A 23,210-nucleotide genomic window follows, 5' to 3' on the forward strand; every position below is an offset into this window, starting at 1 on the left:
CATAATCATGTTGTCACGACCGCCCATACTAGGGGTGTTACAAACGAGGCGATCGTGACGCAGGGTCAAACATTTAAGTATAGCATTTAAGGATAACAGTTCATAAGAAATGCTCAATTAGCTTAAAAGAATAGTATTTTAGTTCAAAAATATATATATAACAGCGGAAATAAGGTTTCAAAGAGAGTCAAGGATGACGCCTATGTATGAAGACACAACGCATCCAAATTCCCTATGCCGACTCAACATCCACCGCAACATCCCGCTCAACCTGCACATAGGGAAAACACATGCAGGGCTGAGTACTTGTTGTACTCAATGGGCTCATGCCGAAAACATTTTCATAAAAACAGTTATGTCATCCATACCAGTGATCTCGAGTTTTATGTAGTTAAGAAATATCACGAGAACACAAAAATATTTCAAAGTCTGGCCAGACAATCAATCTCCCCACTTTCTCATCAATCATTCAATCACATTCTCTTTCCATAGTGCGACGAAAGTGTGGCCACACTATTCGCCCACGAGACCGGCCGACTAGCAAGGACGGCTCACGATCCCACTTGTGTACACAGTCTGATAGGGTTTGCGGCCCTACTCAGACCCGAATTCGTTTCATTCATATCCATATAGCCTAACGGAGTAAACTCAGACGAACTAGGCATCAGGCATACAATCTCAATCAAAACAATCCATGGCATGACATAACACTTTAAACCACCCTTATTACACCATAATCATATTTTTGAAAGCGTAAAAGGGTTTAGTAAAAGAAAACCCACCTCGTTCTCTTAGCAATTCACACCCCAACTTAGCAACTCTCGATCCTCGAGTTCACGAGTACACAACACCCTTGTCAATGACAACACAAGTCAGCCTCACACAACATCATCTTACTATGCATGTCCTATCGCTTCTCTCTCGTCGTTTTCCTCAATTTCCCAAACCCAACATACGTCACATAGGTGTAAGACACGCGTAACACATTTCAACTGATCACAAGTGATTTCAACATTTAAACACGTTTCTTGGACATACATGCATCATATAACACTTTTAAATCTTGAAACTAGGTGTCATTTTAATAAGGCAGAAAACTGGCAGAATTGCGCGACCGTTTTGTAAAATTTACTATAAAATCACCCAACCTCAAAAGATGCTAAATTTTGGTCACAATACAGAAGACACATTCAAGTTCATCCATGAAAATTTTCATATCGAAATCACGTCATTTAGTCAGTCATTTCACATATTGAACTCTCTGGTCAGAACATATAATTTCTGACAGTATTGCGCAGTAAACTTCAAAAATTCACCAAAAATTTATCCTTCCTCATATGACGCTAAAATTTGGTCACAACACATTAGACACATTCAAGTTCACCCATTTAAAATTTCACACTGAAATCATATCATTTGGTCAGTCAAAACATTTATGCAACTCTCTGATCGGAACATAAAATTCTAGCAGCACTGCGCAGTTCATTTGAAAAATTCACCGTAAATTCATACTATGTCCAATAAGGCTGAAATTTTCACAAGACTCAGAAGACACTTCAAATTTTCATCTAGTTCAAGAATCACATCGATCGGAGGTCATTTTGTCGGTCAAACAGATTTCGAAACATTCTGGCCGAGAACACACGTTACTGGCAGAATTGCGCAGTCAACTTCAAACATTTTTCAAAAATTCATTTTTCGACAAAAAGGGCTGAAATATATACGAGACACAGAAAACAACTTGAAGTTTACTCAGTAAAAATTTCATAGAAAAATTCGTTCGTTTGATGGGTCAAATACATATCATAAATCACTGGTCGTGCATCACAGATTTCTGGTTCAAGTTCGAAAATAGGGTTTTTAAAACTTCCACAACACAAACACCGATTTTTCATGCTCGATAACACATAATCATGCTTACACGTTCCTCATACACATATTTGCACATAAACTCATATTATTCACCAAATATTTCAATCCAACACACATGATTTCAATCAACAGCGCAAAATCAAACAAGTTCTTACGAAACACACTTTCCCTCCCGTTAAACTTGCGATCTATCAAACCTACACCCTCTACATGCATGTAGGACTCAAGAACATGGTCAAAACGGGTAGGATGATAGAAAGTGAACAATATATCTTCTTTGACACAAAACGAATCGGTAGAACAAACGTTGACACGATTCGTCCCTCTCCCTTCACCGCTGCCACGAATCTGCCATCGCGGATCCGCCACCATCGACTCCTCCCTCTCTCTTCTCTCTCTCGGGTTCTCGATTCGTTCGTAGAAGTAAAAGAAATGAAAGAAGAGGGAGGTCATATTTATAGAAAAAAATTTCATAAAAGATAAAAATTCACGTCTTTTCGTTTTGATGTGACGAGTAATTAATGCGGCGTTGAAAAACGTGCCTGATGCGACGTGGTTCTTATCCACTTGGAAAACGTGCCTGATGTGACGCGATTCTTATCCAACTTTTCGTCTCGATTTGTTGTCGAAAGTGTATTTGATACGTGGTTTATTCTTTCGTGTAGGTAACGATTTAACGGGTCGTTACACATGTTCCTATGGGAGGAAATCAAAAAAATACCCCACTTTATCCACTTTTATTAGTTAAATATGGTGCTCGAATTAAATATCTCACTTATAATGAGACAGAGAGACTATAATATTATATCTTATTAATAGTAGTAGTATTTGGTTGACTAGATACGATCTGATACCTCATCTCGGGATAATGTTAGTAAGATTTATCGTGACTCGTGAGTATTAATTTTCGTCAACAAATAGTCTCGAGCTAATTCAGTTTTAGATAATATCGAGACAAGTTAATCTTGAATAAAATTTATAAACTAAGATTATTTCTACTTAACACTTCTCGAGATTAAATTGCGGACTGAATTTGTCCAACCAAGACAAGGATAATAAAACCATATCATTTCCTATATCCAATCAAAAACCACAAATAATTAAAGTAAATTTGTCATCGAACAAATAGTTGGGTGAATATGCTAAAAATGTGTGCCCTTTTATATAAAAGAGATTAAAGGTTAGGGATTTAAGTCGTACGAAGCTATGACACCGTTAATTGATTACCACATAAGGTAATGGCCTAATAGTTAAGCCCAAATTTCCAATTAAAAATCAACATCCATTCGTTGATTAAAATCCCATAACTAAAGGGGATTAAATTTTTTATTAATAAATGTGAGTTGCAGGATGGTGATGGAGACATAAGTGTAACAAGAATGGGACATATATCAGATTTATAACCATCCATCCAATACACTTACATATATAGGTTGGTATCCAATAATTAAACTTTGATAAACTACGTTATTTCAATTTGTTTAAATTTGAAACAAGCTTTCACCCACATTTAAAAGTCACACAAATTAACCCACCCACGACTCTCTCAAGTCTGAGCCTCCAATTAAAAGATGATACGTTATCAACTTTTAATAAGGGTAATTTTGTCCAATCATGATTTTAACACAAATACAATTTAGGCTACGTTTTGGTTGCTATATTTCACTAAGATAAAATATTTATAACGGCCCATTGTTTAGTATACAAAATAAATTAATCACTAGGTCGTGTTATCTTCTTAAGCTTGCACCCTTTTTCATGTTTTGCTAGAATAATTAAACCAAGGAAGAGGGTATATTTTGATAGAAATCCATGGTTCCATCCTAAAATCAATTGGTGATAGGAGGAGTGGCCCATTAAAATTATATAGTGATTTCAAGTCTATATGAACACCGATGTCGGATAGTTGTAATGTATTATTTTAGTTTCAATTGCCAACACCCTCCCTCAAACCCTCAATGTGAACCTAGGAGGAGTTGGGCTTTTTTCTGATCGATTGGAAGACTTGTCCAATTTTATGATGATTGGTTGGACCACTGGCCCAAATTTTAAGCCCAGATATACTGCTGGGTCAATCAATTTTTTCGGTTTCAGTCTAGATATACTGCTGGATCAGTTAAATTTGACCCACAATCGGCGACCCGCTCTGATACTATGTTAGAAATCCATGGGTTTCATCTTAAAACCAATTGGTGATAGGCTGAGTGGCCCATTAGAACTACATAGTGGTTTCATGTCTATTTGAACACCGATATGAGATAGTTGTAATATACTCCCTCCGTCCCCGATTAAGAGTCACTCTTTTCCATTTTGGACTGTCCCTCATTAAGAGTCACTCTTGCTACTTACTATATTTGGACATCAAAAATACTCTTATTACACCAAAAAATCAAAGAGATCTCACATTTCACTACCTAACTCCATTTATTACACCACACATTCAAACACTTCCTTAAAACCCGTACCCGGTCAAAGAGTGACTCCTAATTGGGGACGGAGGGAGTATTATTTTAGTTTCAATTGTCAACATGTTTATGTATCTTTATTCAAAACCAAAGGAAGATATTATCTCATAACCCGCAATTATTTCAAGTCAGAATCAATTTGAAGCAACCTAACATTTTCTTGCAAAAATTACTTCAATTATATCACGCCATTGGAATCAACCTAACATTCCCTCTCAAAAGTCACTTCAATTATTTCAAGCCATTTGAATCAACCTAACATTCTCTCTCAAAAGTTACTTCAATTATTTCAAGCCATTGGAATCAACCTAACATTCTCTCTCAAAAGTTACTTCAATTATTTCAAGCCATTTGAATGAACCTGACTTTATCTCTAAAAAATTACTACTACTTAAATAGTTCCTCTATGGCAATATCAGAAACATAACATTCTCCACTTCACTCACTTTTCAAACACAGCAGCAAAATACCGAAGGCGTTCCTCCCATTCTTCTTATTCACAAAATCATATAAGAATGCTTTCTTTATTCCCAAATAATTTCCATCTTTATTCCCAATTAAGTGATAAACTAAGTACACACTAGTCCATTCCACCATTATTCAATAGTATTGTCACGGCCGCCCATACTAGGGGTGTTACAATCGAGGCGATCGTGACCAAGGGACAAACATTTAAGAATAGCATTTAAGGATAACTGTTCATAAGAAAGGCTCAATTAGCTTAAAAGAATAATATATATCAGAGTGTATGATACACAGAGTGCAAACTCGACTTTAGCTCCAAACAAATGGGAAAAGCTCGAATAAAATCAGAGTGTCTTTTCAACAATCAGGAACTCGATATAAAATTTTCGAGCACAATACTTGGCGAAAGAAACCATATTCAGCGGAAGCATTTCGAGAGTAGAATATTATTATGTATGAAGACATAATATATTCAGAAATTTTTATTTATAATCTTCTTCACTTTCATGCTCAACACCCACCGCGCTCGTCACCGCTCAACCTGCACATAGAGAAAACATATGCAGGGCTGAGTACTTGGTGTAGTCAGTGGACACGTGCCAAAATATAATTTATAAAAACAGATTTTGTCAAGCCACTCTTTGAGTGAACTCGGGATTTTAGGAAAAGTCCAAGAACACTAAACATTTTTCTTTTCCTTTTTCAAAAGCGATCTTTCGATCTATTTTCCTGGAACATATGCCGTATCTGACAAACCCGATTTCACTATCTCTTGTTCATTCATCAGTCCATTCATCATTCATCGTTCCTTTCATCATTCATCATATCTTAACATTCAAGTGTCGGGGAAGTGGTTACCTCCCACGGTCTCCCATCAATCCATTCCATTCATCGTTGCAGTCAGATAGGCATAGTTCCAAAACAAAATATGGCTTGACATAATCTTTTCAACTTTATTTTCCTCAAAACGTTTTTGAAACATAAATCATTTTTTTATCCGTCAAGATCGAGCATCATCTCATATCACATCAACAAGTCGAGAAAATCACAAATCACTCGATAAATCAACACATATATCACATAACATGCGCAACAATACTTTCACTTTGATCACATATAACATGATGCTCAAACCGATATATGAAAGTTCTTGGAAACACTTTAGTTCGAAAGCCCACGTAAAAACTTCTCGTAAAAACTGTACGGTAGCTAGAAAGCCCACCTCATTCGTTTAAAGCCTTCACGCCGTGCTCCTCTCTTTCTCCTCTTCTCTTTCTCGGCTACGCTCACGCCGCCACCACGCTACCGCCACCGCTGCTGTATGCGCGGCGGCTCGCCGTCGCGGTTTGCCCCAGTCACCGTCGCCGAGGATCTCCCCCAGCCGCCGACGCCGTTCCCGACAGGTAGGTGGTCGGAAATTCATTCCTCCATCCCCTCTCTTCTCTCTCTCGGATTTCTCTCGATTGTGAAGTAAAGAAATGAAAATGAGGGAGGTTGTATATATAGAAATTTTTTTTTCATAAAAGACAAAATTTCACGTCTTTTCATTTTGATACGACGAGTAATTAATGCGGCAGTCATTGGAAAACGTGCCTGATGTGACGTGGTTCTTATCCAACTTTTCGTCTTGATGTGACGCGGTTCTTATCCAACTTTTCGTCTTGATTTGTTGTCAAAAGTGTATTTGATACGTGGTCTATTCTTTCGTGTAGGTATCATTTTGGGCTCGTAACAATTGGGTTTCAAATTGGGCTAGGAAAGAATAATTTTTTGGCCCCAAAAGTGAAATACTTCTCTCGATAAAAGAAACAAGGTCGAAAAATTTTCAAGTGTACAAACGACGGTTCTTTCAAGAATAAAATAAAAAGGTAGAAAAAGTCGGGGTGTTACAAGTATATTATTGTATTCAATTCGTTGGATAAAGTAAAGAATCGTCACAACGATCAAGATTCATGTCAAGCACTATCAACCACATCCTTTTTAGTTATGAACTCCTTTTTTATTCATATGTATTTTTAACTAAATATGAATGAATATTAACCCATACTTTGATAGTTCGAAATAACTAGTTTTACGTGGTAAAAGGAACGAGTACAACACATATGTTTAACTGCACTCGAGAGAGGGGATCCTTTGTGAGGGCTTGAGACTTAGGAACTTACGGAGTTAGAATCTAATCTATTGAAAGTAGACTTTGATAGTTAGATTCTAATCTACTGAATAGGTGCACTCGAGAGAGGGCTTATTCTTGAATCACGACTTTCCTAATAATCCTGGAGACACATAAAGGTAAATGTTCTGTGAGATTAACCATCACTAGGTCGTAGTAGTTGGATTCATAAACTCTACTTTCTTTAGCCTGCTTTGTATTTTTCTTGTTTTTATTTTTGTTTATATTTATGACTAGTTTATAAAAAAAACCAAAAATACTTTGTGTATCTAGATAGTATATGACGCTTAGTATATGATAGCCAGTTGCAATCTTATTCCATGTGTTCGATATCCCGGTACTGACCTTTAGCTTTACTAGTTCTACCTTGTAAACTTGCAGGTATTTTAGTGCTAATAAAAAGTGCATCAACCCCCGTGTGATACTGTTGATGGATGACAACTTATATTTGTATGTTTTAATTTTTGGCACGTGTCCACTGAGTACTCCTGTACTCAGCCATGCATGTATTTATAAATGTGCAGGTTGAACATCAAGATGGAGAAGAATTGATCGGAGTCGATGCTATTAAATAAGCATGTGGATTTCTCGACGATTCGTGTCTTCATACACGAAGTCGTTTCGTAGGGACCTCTTTCCGCTGTATTTTTGTTAAGTGAGAATCTTATAGTCTCACCTTCGAACTCTGATTTAGTTGCTATGGTGAATGATTCTATTTGAGAACATGTAACCAAATATTCGGTTCATCGGTTGCAGTATTTTTGAATTAGTATTCTTCAAGTTCTTCCTTGATTTTCACCCCCCTTCTACCCCGCTTCTTTAATCCCCATATTAGTCGCGAATCACCCATGCTTGTTATCCTTAACAAAGATCGGGTCGTGACAGAATCAACCTAACATTCCCTCTCAAAAGTTACTTCAATTATTTCAAGCAATTTGAATCAACCCAACATTCTCTCTCAAAAGTTACTTCAATTATTTCAAGCCATTTGAATCAACCTAACATTCTCTCTAAAAAATTACTTCAATTATTTCAAGCCATTGGAATCAACCTAACATTCTCTCTCAAAAGTTAATTTAATTATTTCAAGTCATTTAAATCAACCTAACATTCTCTCTCAAAAGTTACTTCAATTATTTGAAACCATTTGAATCAACCTAACATTCTCTCTCAAAAGTTACTTCAACTATTTCAAGCCATTTGAATCAACCTAACATTCTCTCTCAAATGTTACTTCAATTATTTCAAGCCGTTTGAATCAACCTAACTTCCTCTCTAAAAAATTACTAGGAGTACTGCTTAAATAGTTCCTCCATAGCAATATCAGAAACATAACATTCTCCACTTCACTCACTTTCAAACACAGCACCAAATTACTGAAGGCGTTCCTCTCATTCTTCTTAATCACGAAATCATATAAGAATATCATCATATACCTTTGAAAAACTATTAAGTACTACATTTAAGTCCTCAAATAGTATATTAGTGTATTCAATTTGGGAAATTATTTCCCAAATAATTTCCATCTTTATTCCCAGTTAAGTGATAAACTAACTACACACTAGTCCATTCCACCATTATTCAATAGTATATTATTGTATTCAATTCGTTGGATAAAGTAAAGAATCGTCACAACGATCAAGATTCATGTCAAGCACTATCAACCACATCCCTTTTAGTCATGAACTCTTTTTTCGATTCATATGGATTTTTAACTAAATATGAATGAATATTAAATCATTCTTAGATAGTCCGAAATAAATTAAATATTTGTGTACAAGAAATGAGTAGTGGATAATGCAGGAAATTATTGTCGTATTAGTTTAATTATAAGCACTGATATTCGACAAAACAAGAAGGCGAATTGATCCCAAAAAAAACAGTTATCGGTCACACTCAAAACCCCATTAATAAGCTAACAAGAATCTATTTACAAACGAAAGCCTCGTGAAGATCTTTACCAAAATAGTGACAATTAGTAACTTCCATAAAACCATAATTAATTATTTTTGTTTTCCAAAGAGTTGCGGCTGTGATTTACCTGTCATAATCAAAGCCCACGTAATCCTATTGGCCATAAAAATGACTTGTGGTGAGGAATTAAATTAAGAAATAAAAATACTTTTGCTTATTGGGGCCTCTTTATCTTCACTTTCCGATTTATTGAAAATGCTAAAAGCCCATTTAATAATCTCTTTTGATGTTTTCTTCATTTTGAGAAATGTGTGAATGGATTAGTCATCAAAGTGGTTTCCTCTATTTGCAAAGTAATGAGTTATGGAAAAGAGCTGTATATTTTTTAATTTGATATAATTATGACACGATCAGTATTATTATTTATATGCCCATAATTTTGGAGAATTACTCGTCATTCTCACTCACTCTTTAGAATCACCAAGTCCTAACCATTCTCTCAACCTCATCAAGTCTTTAGAATCACCAAGTCCTAACCATTCTCTCAACTTCACCAAGTCCTAACCATTCTCTCGACCTCTAAAAGGTGACAGTTTTTAAAATTGCATATACTTTTCCATTCACTAAATTCATCAATTTACAAAGTAATTAATGCTAATTTTTTCTCACTCTCTAGATGTGGAAGCTTCACTGCATGATCATTTGCTTAATGGCTGCATGCCTTCTTGCAAGCAGCCTCTATGTTCCATTCACTGAAGTTGCTAATGCAACTCAAAGACGAGCAGGTTTATATTTATAAGTAATTTTTTCGTCCGTGAATAAATGACTTACTTTGTATGTGATTATATACACATAGTTCCATTTCAGTGTGTATGGACGGCTCACCGGCTGGCTACTATTACTCGGCCGGGTCAGGAGTCGGGGCCAAGAATTGGCTCCTCTATTTGCAAAGATATGAGTTATGGAGAAAAGATGTGGTTTCCTCTATTTGCAAAGCTCTATTTGCAAAGCTATGAGTTATGGAGAAAAGCTGTGTTTTCCTCTATTTGCAAAGCTATGAGTTATGGAGAAAAGCTGTGGTTTCCTGTCTTTGCAAAGCTATGAGTGTCACGCCCGCCCACCCCAGGGGTGTTACAAACGAGGCGATCGTGACCAAGGGACAAACATTTAGAATAGCATTTAAGGATAACAGTTCATAAGAAAGACTCAATTAGCTTAAAGGAATATTTTAGTTCAAAATATATAGCAGCGGAAATATGAAACAAATGGTAATAGCTCGAATGAAATCAGAGTATCATTTCAACAATCAGCAACTCGAGATAAAATTTTCGAGCACAATACTTGGCGAAAGAAACCATATTCAGCGGAAGTATTCGAGAGTAGAATATTATTATGTATGAAGACATAATATATTCAGAACATTTAATTTACTATCTTCTTTACTTTCATGCTCAACACCCACCGCGCTCGTCACTGCTCAACCTGCACATAGAGAAAACATATGCAGGGCTGAGTACTTGGTGTATTCAGTGGACACGTGCCAAAACATATTTTATAAAAACAACTGATTTAGTCAAGCCACTCTTTGAGTGAACTCGGGGTTTTAGGAAAAGTCCGAGAACACTAAACATTTTTCTTTTCCTTTTTCAAGAGCGATCTTTCGATCTATTTTCCTGGAACATATGCCGTATCTGACAAACCCGATTTCACTATCTCTTGTTCATTCATCACTCCACTCATCATTCATCACTCCTCTCTCATTCATCATTCCTCTCATCATTCATCATATCTTAACATTCAAGTGCCGGGGAGGTGGTTACCTCCCACGGTCTCCCATCAATCCATTCCATTCATCGTTGCAGTCAGATAGGCATAGTTCCAAAACAAAATATGGCTTGACATAACCTTTTCAACTTTATTTTTCTATAAGACCGTTTTTAAAATAACTCATCTTTCTTTCATCAAAAGAAGCACATATAACCTTCAAAACTTCCATTTTCTTTTCGTCGTAAACGTATTTGGATCAAAACTCATTTCTATCGGTCAAAGCCGAACTCAAGACTTTCAAAACTTCCATTTGCTCATAAAACACTCTTGAAACATAAACTCACTTTTCTATCGGTCAAAGCCGAACTCAAATATCAACGCAGGCTACACTTCATAAGCACTCGTAAAGCAACACATAACATCATATAATAACACCAATAACACACTCCTTCGACATACATGCATCATATATAACACCATTAAACTTGAAAATATGCACTATTATATTTAAGGCAGAAAACTGGCAGAACTGCGCGACCGTTTTGTAAAAATCACTAAAAATCCATCCGATGTTCAATGAGGCTGAAATTTTCACAAGAGTCAGAAGACACTTCAAATTTTCATCTAGATCAAGAATCACATCAAACGGAGATCATTTGGTCGGTCAAACAGAAAACGAAACATTCTGGCCGAGAATACCAGTTTATGGCAGAATTGCGCAGTCGACTTCAAACATTTTTCAAAAATTCATCTTTCGTCGAAAGGGGTTGAAATTTATACGAGACACAGAAAACACCTTGAAATTAACTCAGTAAAATTTTCATACCAAAATTCGATCGTTTGATCAGTCAAATACACGTCGAAATCTACTGTCCGAACACCACAGATTTCATACTCACAAATTCGAAATTTGGGTTTCTTTCCCAATCATCCAAACACAATTTCTCATGCTTATAACATACAATCATGCTTGATAAGACTCTCATAAACATGTTTGCACATAACTTACATCACAAGAAGTCGAGCAAATCACAAATCACTCGATAAATCAACACATATATCACGTAACATGCGCAACAGCACTTTCACTTTGATCACATATAACATGATGCTCAAACCGATATATTAAAACGAAAGCTCTTGAAAACACTTTTGTTCGAAAGCCCACTTAAAATACTTTTCGTAAAAACTGTAACTTTAACAGAAAGCCCACTTAAAATATTTCTCGTAAAAACTATAACTTTAACAGAAAGCCCACGTAAAAACTTCTCGTAAAAACTATAACTTTAACAGAAAGCCCACGTAAAAACTTCTCGTAAAAACTGTACGGTAACTAGAAAGCCCACGTAAAAACTTCTCGTAAAAACTGTACGGTAACTAGAAAGCCCACGAAATACTTAGTTAGAAAGCCCACAAAATACTTAGTTAGAAAGCCCACAATAATACTTAGTTAGAAAGCCCACGTAAAATACTTCTCGTAAAAACTGTACGGTAACTAGAAAGCCCACAATAATCATATAGGATAGAAAGTCCACGTAAAATACTTCTCGTAAAAACTGTAACTTTAACAGAAAGCCCACATAAAATACTTCTCGTAAAAACTGTAACTTTAACAGAAAGCTCACGTAAAATACTTTTCGTAAAAACTGTAACTTTAGCAGAAAGCCCACCTCGTTCGTTTAAATGCCTTCACGCCGTGCTCCTCTCTTTCTCCTCTTCTCTTTCTCGGCTATGCTCACGCCGCCACCACGCTACCGCCACCGCTGCTGCATGCGCAGCGGCTCGCCGTCGCGGTCCGCCCCAGCAACCGTCGCCGAGGATCTCCCCCAGCCGCCGACGCCGTTCCCGACAGGTAGGTGGTCGGAAATTCGTTCCTCCATCCCCTCTCTCTTCTCTCTCTCGGATTTCTCGATTCTTTCGTAGTGAAGTAAAAGAAATGAAAAGGAGGGAGGTTGTATATATAGAAAAAATTTTCATAAAAGACAAAAATTCACGTCTTTTCGTTTTGATGCGACGAGTAATTAATGCGGCCGTCGTTGGAAAACGTGCCTGATGTGACGTGATTCTTATCCAATTGGAAAACGTGCCTGATGTGACGCGGTTCTTATCCAATTGGAAAACGTGCCTGATGTGACGCGGTTCTTATCCAACTTTTCGCTCGATTTGTTGTCGAAAGTGTATTTGATACGTGGTCTATTCTTTCGTATAGGTATCATTTTGGGCTCGTAACAATTTGGGTTTCAAATTGGGCTAGGAAAGAATAATTGTTTGGCCCCAAAAAGGAAATACTTCTCTCGATAAAAGAAACAAGGTTGAAAAATTTACAAGTGCACAAACGACGGTCCTTTCAAGAACACAATAAAAAGGTAGAAAAAGTCGGGGTGTTACAATGAGTTATGCAGAAAAGCTGTGGTTTCCTCTCTTTGCAAAGCTATGAGTTATGGAGAAAAACTGTGGTTTCCTCTATTTGCAAAGCTATGAGTTATGGAGAAAAGTTGTGGTTTCCTCTATTTGCAAAGCTATGAGTTATGGAGAAAAGCTGTGGTTTCCTCTATTTGAAAAGCTATGAGTTATGGAGAAAAGCTGTGGTTTCCTCTATTTGCAAAGCTATGAGTTATGGAGAAAAGCTGTGGTTTCCTCTATTTGCAAAGCTATGAGTTATGGAGAAAAGATATGGTTTCTTCAATATGCAAAGCTATGAGTTATGGAGAAAAGCTGTGGTTTCCTCTATTTCCAAAGCTATGAGTTATGGAGAAAAGCTGTGGTTTCCACTATTTGTAAAGCTATGAGTTATGGAGAAAAGCAATGGTTTCCTCTCTTTGCAAAGCTATGAGTTATGCAGAAAAGCTGTGGTTTCCTCTATTTGAAAAGTTATGAGTTTTGGAGAGAAAAGCTGTGGTTTCCTCTATTTGCAAAGCTACGAGTTATGGAGAAAAGATGTGGTTTCCTCAATATGCAAAGCTATGAGTTATGGATAAAGGCTGTGGTTTCCTCTATTTGCAAAGCTATCAGTTATGGAGAAAAGCTGTGGTTTCCTCTATTTGCAAAGCAATGAGTTATGGAGAAAAGCTGTGGTTTCCTCTTTTTGCAAAACTATGAGTTATGCAGAAAAGCTGTGGTTTCCTCTATTTGCAAAGCTATGAGTTATGGAGAAAGGCTGTGGTTTCCTCTATTTGCAAAGCTATGAGTTATGGAGAAAACATGTGGTTTCCTCAATATGCAAAGCTATGAGTTGTGGAGAAAAGATGTGGTTTCCTCAATTTGCAAAGCTACGAGTTATGGAGAAAAGCTGTGGTTTCCTCTATTTGCAAATCTACGAGTTATGGAGAAAAGCTGTGGTTTCCTCTATTTGCAAATCTATGAGTTATGGAGAAAAGCTGTGGTTTCCTCTATTTGCAAAGCTATGATTTATGGAGAAAAGATGTGGTTTCCTCAATATGCAAAACTATGAGTTATGGAGAAAAGCTGTGGTTTTCTCTCTTTGCAAAGCTATGAGTTCAGGAGAAAAGCTGTGGTTTCCTCTTTTTGCAAAGCTATGAGTTATGCCGAAAAGTTGTGGTTTCCTCTATTTGCAAAGCTATGAGTTATGCAGAAAAGCTGTGGTTTCCTCTATTTGCAAAGCTATGAGTTATGGAGAAAAGTTGTGGTTTCCTCTATTAACAAAGCTATGAGTTATGGAGAAAAGCTGTAAATTAAGTGTGGGAATATTGAAATATTCATTCTTGTTGTAATAGTATAAGAATAAATCATAATGGAGACTGTTTATTATTTTTACGTAAAAGAGTACACTTTAAATTCTGTGACCTAAAAATTAGATTTGTGCTTCTTTTAAGTATCTCAAGTTCTCAACTCAAAAGAATATCATCATATACCTTTGAAAAAATATAAGTACTACATTTAAGTCCTCAAATTTTTTTTATCTTTTATACTCCTTAATCAATTGAGGACATACTTGATTTAATAGGAGCTTCTTGCACCATAATCATGTTCCTCTAGGAGGAAATCAAAACAATACTCCACTTTATCCACTTTTATTAGTTAAATCTTGTACTCAAATTAAATATCTCACTTATAATGAGACAGAGAGACTATAATATTGTATCTTATTAATAGTAGTAGTATTTGGTTGACAAGATACGATCTGATACCTCATCTCGGGATAATGTTAGTAAGATTTGTCGTGACTCGTGAGTATTAATTTTCGTCAAAAAATAGTCTCGAGCTAATTCAATTTTAGATAATATCGAGACAAGTTAATCTTGAATAAAATTTATAAACTAAGATTATTTCTACTTAACCCTATCTCAAGCTTAAATTGCGGGCTGAATTTGTCCAACCAAAACAAGACTAATAAAACCGTATCATTTCCTATATCCAATCAAAAACCACAAATAATTAAAGTAAATTTGTCATCGAACAAACAATTGGGTGAATATGCTAAAAATGTGTGCCCTTTTATATAAAAGAGGTTAAAGGTAAGGGATTTAAGTCGTACGAAGCTATGACACCGTTAATTGGTTACCACTTAAGATAATTACCTAATAGTTAAGCCCATTTTTCCAAATAAAAATCAACATCCATTCGTTGATTAAAATCCCATAACTAAAGGGGATTAAATTTTTTTATTAATAAATGTGAGTTGCAGGATGGTGATGGAGACATAAGTGTAACAAGAATGGGACATATATCAGATTTATAATCATCCATCCAATACACTTACATATATCGGTTGGTATCCAATAATTAAACTTTGATAAACTACGATATTTCCATTTGTTTAAATTTGAAACAAGCTTTCACCCATATTTAAAAGTTACACAAATTAATCCACCTACGACTCTCTCAAGTCTGAGTCTCCAATTAAAAGATGATATTTATCAACTTTTAATAGGGGTAATTTTGTCCAATCATGATTTTAACACATACCATTTAGGCTACGTTTTGGTTGTTATATTTCACTAAGATAAAATATTTATAACGGCCCATTGTTTAGTATACAAAATAAATTAATCACTAGGTCGTGTTATCTTCTTAAGCTTGCACCCTTTTTCATATTTTGCTAGAATAATTAAACCAAGGAGGAGGGTCTGTTTTGATAGAAATTCATGGGTTCCATCCTAAAACTAATTGGTGATAGGAAGAGTGACCCATTAGAATTATATAGTGATTTTAAGTCTATATGAACACCGATGTAGGATAGTTGTAATATATTATTTTAGTTTCAATTGCTAACATCCTCCCTCAAACCCTTCGAGGTGAACCTTGGAAAGGGTTGGACTTTTTTTCTGATCGATTGGACGACTTGTCCAATTTTTTTCCAAATGAAGATGATTGTTATTTTCTTGAATTTCTGAATGTTAGTTAACATTTTTTATTACTATAAATCGCGAAAATGCTGTAAATGTATTTTACTACACTACTTTAGTAATCTATTCTGAGTAGTAGCATTATTTTATTTTTTTCGAATTTTCCAATTAACCAATTATGTGGTGGGTTGAGCCTGGGTTTTTCCATTGATCTCTTGGACTTTTGGATGTAAACAAAATTCTAAATATCTTATTAGTGAGACAGAAAATCAAATTTTTATATTTTCAGACATGCGTATTCATAATATATTACTTATATTGATATTTAAATGAGTAAATGTGGATTAATTAGGCTTGCTCGAATAAGATCTTGAATGTGCAGATACACTTTTCATATTGTAGTGTATGAATATGGATTTAAGTTTTAACTTAAGCATATTGTAGACTTCAATGAAAAGATTTTGGACTCAATTTGAATAGTATTCTTGTTTCGTAAACAAATAAAAATGCTTTGTGATCCCCACTTTGTTTAGTAAGTATTTAATTTTCAATTATGCCATAAATATCGTCGCCAACAACAGATAAATTGGAATTTGGACTGCAATTGGCTTTTTGTCAATTGTTTTTTATTCACTCTATTAACTTAGGCCTCTTCTCTTTGATTTGTTTTGTCATTTCCCTTTGTTCGTAACCTAAATAATTACAACTATAGCACATAATTATGGTTTTGTCATATTTATTACTAACACACATAATTATTTGATTTGGCTTTGTCATTTTGTTTTGTTCATACCCCTATAATAACCCTAGAGAAGTGATTCGATCGGGTTTCGTTAATTATAAATTGTTTTATTAATGATTTTACAACACATAGCTAGTAACTTATTGATTGATATAAATATTAATTTTAATTACTATTTATTGATTTCTAAATATTAATAATATTACTATCATTTGAGCTCAAGAACAGTTCCTGAAACACTTATATGAATTAATGTTTATAATAACTGTAATTATTTCTGAATGATGGTTTTCACGTGTATCACTTAATCCAATGAGTACAATAATTTTTGTTTCGAATAAAGTAAAAGTAAAAGAATGGCAACAATTATTTTTATACCACTTTTACATTAAAGTTTGTAGGTACAAGATCGTAGTTAATTCTGGGAACAACATCGTAGTTAATTCTTATTACTGAATAATACTTTTTCAAATGAAGATTATCAAGTTGAGAATCTAATTTTATCAGTCTATCGCTCTATAGAATATTTTTAAGTCACAAGTCACAACAATTTGCATGATTGAATTTATTTCATGTATGCATTATTTGGTTGTATTACTGGGACTTTTATTTGGTATACCACTAGGAATTATTGCAGCAAAGTCTCAGTGTTTTTAAAAATAAACTATTTTCGCATAAATGTATGTTAATTACAAAGGTAAAGTTGCATCGTAGTTATAAATTCTGGTTATTGAATGATACTTTTTGCCAAATGAAGATGATTGTTATTTTCTATAGTATAAACAAAAGGTGTAAAATGATTTCATTGCTATCACTCTATAGAATCTCTTTAAATTCAAGACTCACTAATTGTATCGAAAAAACACTCAAGCGAAAGATTAGCGAGCTAGTACAACAGGAGGTCCAACACCCTCAATCGAGACGTCCAGGGGCGTGCCTATGTATAACTAGGGTGGGGCTAAAGCCCTTACTAAAATTATATTTTAACCATTTTTCTTTTATAAATTTTTAAAATTTATTCAAGTTTAAGGCAAATTATTATGTAAAAGTCCTTATAACTAATCTAAAACATCTAAAAATATACTTTAAAATAAAATTTAGAAATCATAGCCCTTATCGTTATTTATTTGTGCGTCTACCACTAGAGACGTCTGACGAATAATTATGAAAATAAACAGCCAACACCCAACAAACGGACACACTCTAAGCACTACTTAGACCACCAACTTACCTCAACTCATTTGATAACAACTACACACCACTTAATACCAACTAGACAAAGAAAAACACACTTATCAAACAAACCCTAACAAAACCAAAAGGTCAATGAAGAGAACATAGAGAAAGCATATATGGGAATGGGACCAAAACAAGGCATCCATGGAATGGGCATTAGTGACTCTTTGTCCCATTCATCTTCTCCACTCTTAAGCCTAGTTTTTTTTCCTTTTCTTTTCCTTTTTTATTTTTTTCTACTCCATGTTTGATAGGGAAATTATTATTTTACTTCTTTGCTTTTAAATGAGTTCGTTTGTTTGGAATTTATTCCTCACACTTATCTTATACTCCTATTGAACTAGCTTTATATTTAGTACTAACTTGCGTGTTTAAATTACCTAGTGTTTTATCAGTTTCATTTGACAACTGCTGGGACCTAATTTTAATAATATATTAAAATTATACATGCTTGATTGTCAACCTAAATAAAAGTATGTAGATACGATGATTAATAGTAGTTTGAAGGAAATAATTTTTCAAGTTTACTTTACTTTTTTTATTTTTTCAATTTGTATAAGCTTAATCAAGGTAGCTCAATCATTTCTAATTAAATTATAGTAGCTATAAATCAGAGGAAATTATTTGAGATACAATGATACCAAAAAAGACCCATTATGCTTATTTTTTTAGGTATATAACTGGGCCATAGGCCCATAATTTAATGAAATTAATACCCAAGTGAAACTGGGGCGTAGGCCTACAATCTAGTGCATTAACACCCAAAGAAATTACCAACAAAGAAGTCCATTTGTGTACGTCCAATAAAATTAGAACGACATACATAAAATTAGCATGATTTCCGCGCAAGGATGATACACATAAATTCAGAAAATAAGTATTACTAATAAATAAAATATTTCATACTATTAAACTAGAAAACATTAGAGGGTAATCTTTGACAACTAATCTAGGGCAAAATAAGTACCTCCATCTCACTCATAGTGACTAGTATTTCTTTTTTGCTCATTCCACTATAAGTTAGATTTTTCATTTTTGGCACAAAAGAACATATTTACTCTTACTTTATCTACTTTTTATTATTATATTATGACTAAACATCATTTTCTTAACTTCTATGCCCGAATAAAATCTCACTTATAATGGGATAGAGAGTAATATTATTAGTATTTGGTTGACTAGATACGACCCGATACTTCATCTCGGGATAATGTTACGTGAGATTTGTCGTGACTCGTGAGTATTGATTTTTTCCCTTGGCAAAATTAATACTCGAGCTAATTCAGTTTCAAATAATGTCAAAGACAAGTTAATCTTGATTAAAAGCTAAGATTATTTCCACTTAACACTATCTCGAGATTAACTAGCTGTTCTTCCAACCAAAACAAGACTAATAAAACCATATCATTTCCTGTATCCAATCAAATACCACAAATGGTTAAATTAAATTTGTCATCGAACAAACAATTTGGTAAATATATATGGGTGACACCATTAATTGATTACCACCTAAAGCATAGCTGCCTAATAGTTAGGCCCATATTTCCAAATAAAAATTCAACATCCACAAAAGAAGATAGGCCCAAATTAGTATTAATGACATCAGTATTTTAATAGTATTTTTTTTTACCATTTGTTACAAAGTAAACACGCAATCAATTTTCATTTACTGAATATATATGGGTGAATATATATCGGTGACACCATTAATTAATTACCACGTAAAGCATAGTTGCTTAATAGTTAGGCCCATATTTCCAAATAAAAATCAACCTCCACAAAAGAAGATAGGCCCAAATCAATATTAATGACATTAGTAGTATTTTTTTTTACCATTCGTTACAAAGTAAACACGCAATAAATTTTCATTTACCGTGTCAAATAAAGGAGAGAACAAAGGAGAGAACACCAATAATTCAATAAACAATACGATAAAAATTGGATGAAAGCAGAAAAAGGTGAAGAAATGGATTTGAATTGAGGTCCCATAGTAAATACAGAATTATGATGTACTATGGTGAAATAAATCTTGATCAAGAAAATTTAGGTATAGGAAAAAGGGTTGGCCAATAAAGCACTAAACCAGCTGTTTTTACATTTTTTTTAGCTTAAAATTTTTGTAAGGAATTAATGCAGGGTTGAATCAATATTACCACACTAATGTATAGAATACTATTAATATTTCACAGGTTTCGATTGGAAGAATCACTAGAAAAAAATGGAGTTGACTTTATAGATTTACCGACATACATACATCTATTGTTGATTCCTGATGTAACCTCCGCTGGTAAATCTCCGACAGTTATACTCTAAATTCACTATCAATTTTACCAATGGTATTATTAATATTTCATAGGTTTCAATTGGGATAATTAAATTGAAGGAATGAAACGCATGCATCCAATTAAATTAACCATCTATAACTTTCTTGAATATTTTTATAAGAAGTCAATTAACCTATCATATCACATCAACACTTTCACCATGATTCATATCCTAATTTTTCTGATTATCAGTGGAGTGATTTCTGGTGAATTCCAAGAAATTAATGGTAACATAATTTCTCCAGTTACAAATGAAAAAAATAGTGATACATGCTACCAAGTTGTCATAAATAATAATTGCCTGGAGCCAATGTTCGATGCCTTTTGTTATGATTATGATCTAGTATTCAATAAGTGTTGTGAATATTATAAGCAAATTGCTCAAGATTGCGTACCTCAAATGGCTTCGGATGCAAAAGCATTGAATCGTTGCGGCCTAGAAGTTGATCTAATTGATGAAAGAGCTGCTAAACTTTATGAATTTTGTCTACATGATCTGTAATTCACAATTTGGTGAACCAATAATCATATAAGAATGTTTTCTTTATTCCCAAATAATTTCCATCTTTATGTTATTATAAATTAAGTGTGGGAATATTGAAATATTCATTCTTGTTGTAATAGTATAAGAATAAATCATAATGGAGGCTGTTTATTATTTATATGTTAAAGAGTGCACTTTAAATTATGTCACTTAAAAATGAGATTTGTATTTATTTTAAGTATCTCAAGTTCTCAATTCAAAAGAATATCATCATATACCTTTGAAAAACTATTAAGTACTACTACATTTAAGTCCTTCTCAATTTTTTTTTCTTTTATACTCCTTAATCAATTAAGGACATATTTGATCTAATTAGGAGCTTCTTGCACCATAATCATGTTCCTCTAGGAGGAAATCAAAACAATACTCCACTTTATCCACTTTTATTAGTTAAATCTTGTGCTCGAATTAAATATCTCACTTATAATGAGACAGATAGACTATAATATTGTATCTTACTAATATTAGTAGTATTTGGTTGACTAGATACGATCCGATACCTCATCTCGGGATAATGTTTGTAAGATTTGTCGTGACTCGTGAGTATTAGTTTTCGTCAACAAACAGTCTCGAGCTAATTCAATTTTTGATAATATCGAGACAAGTTAATCTTGAATAAAATTTATAAACTAAGATTATTTATACTTAACACTATCTCGAGATTAAATTGCGGGCTGAATTTGTCCAACCAAGACAAGACTAATAAAACCATATCATTTCCTATATCCAATCAAAAACCACAAATAATTAAAGTAAATTTGTCATCGAACAAGCAATTGGGTGAATATGCTAAAAATGTGTGCCCTTTTATATAAAAGAGATTAAAGGTTAGGGATTTAAGTCGTACGAAGCTATGACACCGTTAATTGATTACCACTTAAGATAATTGCCTAATAATTAAGCCCATATTTCCAAATAAAAATCAACATCCATTCGTTGATTAAAATCCCATAACTAAAGGGGATTAAATTTTTTATAAATAAATGTGAGTTGCAGGATGGTGATGGAGACATAAGTGTAACAAGAATGGGACATATATCAGATTTATAATCATCCATCCAATACACTTACATATATAGGTTGGTATCCAATAATTAAACTTTGATAAACTACGATATTTCCATTTGTTTAAATTTGAAACAAGCTTTCACCCATATTTAAAAGTCACACAAATTAATCCACCCACGACTCTCTCAAGTCTGAGCCTCCAATTAAAAGATGATATTTATCAACTTTTAATAAGGGTAATTTTGTCCAATCATGATTTTAACACATATACAATTTAGGCTACGTTTTGGTTGTTATATTTCACTAAGATAAAATATTTATAACGGCCCATTGTTTAGTATACAAAATAAATTAATCACTAGGTCGTGTTTATCTTCTTAAGCTTGCACCCTTTTTCATATTTTGCTAGAATAATTAAACCAAGGAGGAGGGTATGTTTTGATAGAAATTCATGGGTTCCATCCTAAAACTAATTGGTGATAGGAGTGGTTCATTAAAATTATATAGTGATTCTTAAGTATACAAAATAAATTAATCACTAGGTCGTGTTATCTTTTAAGGTTGCACCCTTTTTCATGTTTTGCGAGAATAATTAAACCAAGGAGAAGGTATGTTTTGATAGAAATTCATGGGTTCCATCCTAAAACTAATTGGTAATAGGAGGAGTGGTTCATTAAAATTATATAGTGATTTTAAGTCTATATGAACACCGATATGGGTTAGTTGTAATATATTATTTTAGTTTCAATTGCCAACACCCTCCCTCAAACCCTTCAAGGTGAACCTTGGAGGAGTTGGACTTTTTTCTGATCGATTGGAAGACTTGTCCAATTTTATTCTAATCGATTGGACCACTGGCCAAAATCTTTATGCCCAGATATACAGCTGGGTCAATCAATTTTTTCGGTTTCAGTCCAAATAATGTTGGATCAGTTAAATTTGACCTATAATGGACGACCCGCTCTGATACCATGATAGAAATCCATGGGTTTCATCTAAATCCAATTGGTGATAGGATGAGTGACCCATTAGAATTACATAGTGGTTTCAAGTCCATGTGAACACCGATATGAGATAGTTGTAATATATTATTTTAGTTTCAATTGCCAACATGTTTATGTATCTTTATTCAAAACCAAAGGAAGATATTACCTCATAATCCTCAATTATTTCAAGTCAGAATCAATTTGAAGCAACCTAACATTTTCTTGCAAAAATTACTTCAATTATTTCAAGCCATCGGAATCAACCTAACATTCCCTCTCAAAAGTTACTTCAATTATTTCAAGCAATTTGAATCAACCCAACATTCTCTCTCAAAAGTTACTTCAATTATTTCAAGCCATTTGAATCAACCTAATATTCTCTCTCAAAAATTACTTCAATTATTTCAAGCC

At 34.0% G+C, this 23,210-nt stretch overlaps 1 long non-coding RNA gene and 1 other non-coding gene across 2 annotated transcripts; one reads left to right on the forward strand and one right to left on the reverse strand.

The window, feature by feature from the left end:
* Positions 1-5,053: 5,053 nt before the first annotated feature.
* LOC121744414 lies at positions 5,054-6,242 on the reverse strand. Its single transcript, XR_006038597.1, has 2 exons — positions 6,025-6,242; positions 5,054-5,343 (listed from the first exon to the last, which is right to left on the reverse strand). It is a non-coding gene; the product is annotated as an uncharacterized LOC121744414 (long non-coding RNA).
* A 12,479-nt stretch (positions 6,243-18,721) lies between these two features.
* On the forward strand, positions 18,722-18,824 carry LOC121746296. Its single transcript, XR_006038995.1, has one exon. It is a non-coding gene; the product is annotated as a U6 spliceosomal RNA (small nuclear RNA).
* The last annotated feature ends 4,386 nt before the right edge of the window (positions 18,825-23,210 follow it).

This window comes from Salvia splendens, chromosome 8, assembly GCF_004379255.2.
Source record: "Salvia splendens isolate huo1 chromosome 8, SspV2, whole genome shotgun sequence".
NCBI lineage: Eukaryota > Viridiplantae > Streptophyta > Magnoliopsida > Lamiales > Lamiaceae > Salvia > Salvia splendens.